Source organism: Dendroctonus ponderosae, unplaced genomic scaffold, assembly GCF_020466585.1.
Source record: "Dendroctonus ponderosae isolate FM_Combo_2020 unplaced genomic scaffold, Dpon_F_20191213v2 Dpon_F_20191213_1, whole genome shotgun sequence".
Taxonomy (NCBI): Eukaryota; Metazoa; Arthropoda; class Insecta; order Coleoptera; family Curculionidae; genus Dendroctonus; species Dendroctonus ponderosae.
The window spans coordinates 41,747,203-41,750,484 of record NW_026017110.1 but is presented as its reverse complement, the minus strand read 5'-3'; the positions used below and the strand labels follow the sequence as shown (position 1 = coordinate 41,750,484).

At 37.6% G+C, this 3,282-nt stretch overlaps 1 long non-coding RNA gene across 1 annotated transcript; it reads left to right on the top strand.

Moving 5' to 3' along the window:
- Nucleotides 1-506: 506 nt before the first annotated feature.
- Nucleotides 507-845, top strand: LOC125503463. The gene is made up of 2 exons (XR_007280882.1): nt 507-587; nt 639-845. It is a non-coding gene; the product is annotated as an uncharacterized LOC125503463 (long non-coding RNA).
- Nucleotides 846-3,282: the final 2,437 nt, after the last annotated feature.

Sequence of the window (3,282 nt, the reverse complement as noted above, 5' to 3'; positions counted from 1 at the left end):
ATTGCTTAAAGAAATACATAAATAAATGTAGTCTTTATTTGTGAAAAAACAAATTTCTACAAACAAGTCTAGTCGAAGCTACTGCACTTAATCTTAAATAAGCAACATACTATTGTAAAAATTAGAATATGAAAATAATGTAATATTAATCACATGTATTCTTCAAAATAAACTAAACGAAAATGAAATAAAAACAATAATTTTACTGATAGGAAATATAATTCTTCCTTAGTTACTTTTAAATGAGAAAACTGAACATTTCGTATATAAATTATTTATTTATTTATTTATTTTTTTAAAAACTCCCAGTAATATTACAAACTACCCGAAGGTATTCAGAAATTTTGTTTGACATACAATTTTAAGAAACTGACATACAATTCAACATGTAGGGTATTAGCCATCCAAATCCCCTATTTTAAATCAATTAATTAATTAATTGTTTTTGACTACTGGGTTTTCAAAGCGTTTTACTTAAATCTAGTAGTTAGGTTTGTAGGATTAAATCTCTTCAGTCTAATGTTATTAAATGGACTCCTCCAGAGTTTTTCCGCAAGTTGGTTAGGATGGGCGCTAAGGCGTTGCCGGTACATAGCACTGTAGTTTGTGATTTCCTCTTTGACAGTTGACATTTTAAGATCGCGGCGAATAAGATCGTTGGGCACATACCACGGCGCGTCCACAATCGTTCGTAACCCTTTTGATTGAAATCGTTCTAAGATGTCCCCCACAACTGTATACCGTACGTCCAGACTGGTTTCAGCATCACTTTGTATAATAACAGTTTATTCTGTTTGTTAATTGTGAGTTTCTCCCGATAATCCAGTACAATCTTCTTAGTTTAATGCCTAGTTGTTTCCTTCTCTTAAAAATGTGAGAACGCCATGTCATGCGCCGATCCAAATGCATGCCCAGGTATTTGGCTTCCCTGACTTGAGGTATTTGGAAATTATTAAGTTGAACAGGAGGGCAATTCTCTCTACGCATGATAAAAGTTACTTGTACACTTTAAGTTTCATTGGCCTTAATCCTCCATTTCTTCAGCCATTCCTGTACCAATGTTAAGTTATTCTGCAGGATGTCAGACGCAGCTGTCGGATTTATATGTGTCGCCAAAATTGCAGTATCGTCAGCAAATGTGGCAGTCATACAATTTGAATTTGTTGGTAGGTCTGCAGTGTAAAAGAGGTAAAGCAACGGCCCCAACACACTGCCCTGAGGCACTCCAGACTCAATCGGCCTTAAACTTGTATATTCTTCATGGAATTTTACTAAGAAGTGCCTATCTTGCAGATACGATTTTAAAATCTGATAGATGTTGTCAAGAAGGACCCTTCTGATTTTATATAACAGTCCCATATGCCAGACCTTATCAAAAGCCTGACTAACATCCAAGAATGCCGCTGTGCAGTATTCTTTTTGTTCAAATGCTTTACTGATTTTGGAAGTTATACGATGTACTTGTTCAATTGTGGCATGTTCCTGTCTGAACACGAACTGATGGTTGGGAATGAGTTGTTTTTCGTCTAGTATGGGTTTTATTTTCGATTTTAAGAATAATTTTTCAAACAGCTTGGACAATATTGGCAGCAGGCTGATAGGGCGGTAAGACTTTATATCTTCTACCGGTTTTCCTGGTTTGGGGACCATTATGATTTAGGCTACTTTCCATTGGCGAGGAAAATAGCCTATTCTTAAGATGGCGTCATTTGTGTTATAAATCTTTTCGCCACATCTGGCAGCTCTTTCAGGATCTCCCTGTAATGAGATCATATCCGGGGGCTGTTTTTGCACTGAGCTCTTTTATGGCAAGTTTTATTTCTTTAATTGTGAAATGTTTAATAGGACATTTCAGTTGACCCGGGGCCTCTAATATTTGTACAATTTATTTTCCTCCTTCTTTCGGTATTTGGGATTCAAAGGGTTTAAAAACCTTTATCAGATGATTTGCAAACATATCGGCTTTTTGAGCATCGCTTTTTGCCCATTTTCCATTTTTATAGGAGGTATTGCTATCTGGGGTCTTTTAAGTTTTTTTGTGGCTCTCCATAGTGAGTACTCTGTGGCTTCGGTGGAAGTTAGTTCTTTCAGATAGTTTTGAACTGCTTGATTTTTTTCGACATGTAGGAGGTTCTTTAGTTCTTTGACAGCTTTATTGAGTTTAGTTTTGTCATGAGGTGATCTTGAGTTCTGCGACTTTTTCCTCAGCTTTCTTTTTTCAGCTATTTTTTGTTTAATTTTAGGCGAGCAGGCATTTTTGTTTTCGTGGTAGTTGTTTGGATCAGGTGTTGATTTCCAAGCTGCTTGTTGTATAATGTTAGTTAGGTATTCTGTGTTGTTTTCTATGTCCGAATTTGATTTTAATGCGATATCCAATGTTAGCTCTTTCTCGATTATGCTTCTGAAGACTTCCCAGTTTGTACGTTTTGAGGTAAGAGCAGGTGGTTTTGCCTTTGTTATTATTTTTGAGCTCAATGTTATAATTATTGGCGAGTGATCCGATGAGAGTTCAAAGTACGATTTGACTTGAAGAAGGTTTATAGGAATTCCCCCAACTACACAGAAATCAATTACATCTGGTACTTTTTTCCTATCGGTCGGCCAGTAGGTTGGTTCCCCAGTGGATAGGTGATGCATGTTTTTAGCTTGCATAGCTTTAAAAAGTTCACGGCCCGTAGGAGTCGTAAGTCTTGATCCCCACTGTGGGTGCTTTGCATTTTAGTCTCCTCCTGCGATCAAACGATGCCCCACTTTAGGTTTCGTTTCTTTAACTATGAAACCGTCGTTTAAAGTTTCTTCTGTTAGACCTTCAAATCTGTTCTTAATTGCTACAGCAGGTGGATTTAGCCAGTAGTCCTTTATCTTACTTTGTTTGGTTGGTCTGTCGATAGAATGCCCTGGGCTATCCCTTGCTCTCTTCTTACAGTCCGTTTCTTGCCATGGTTCTTCGAGATGCTCCTGGAGCCCAATTCTCGAAACTGGGAACGGCGATCGCATGAGAAAAAAGGGCGTGGTTCATTCGTGAAGCGAATATTGGTATTCTTGAACGCGATCGAGTGATCCCATCACGCAACGGCAGTAGAACAAGCTTCTCTTGCCAAATCTTGCGGGAACGGATCGTTCACCGGTTTTATAACCACACACTACACAGATTTTGCCGTAGGTACCCGGTTTGAAAAGTGGTGTAATTTCGGTTCGAACTCGAAATAATGAATTTCATAAATAAAACTTTACAGTGTTTATAAAATAAGGAGCAATTTAAGAGATTTTCTAACAGAGAGT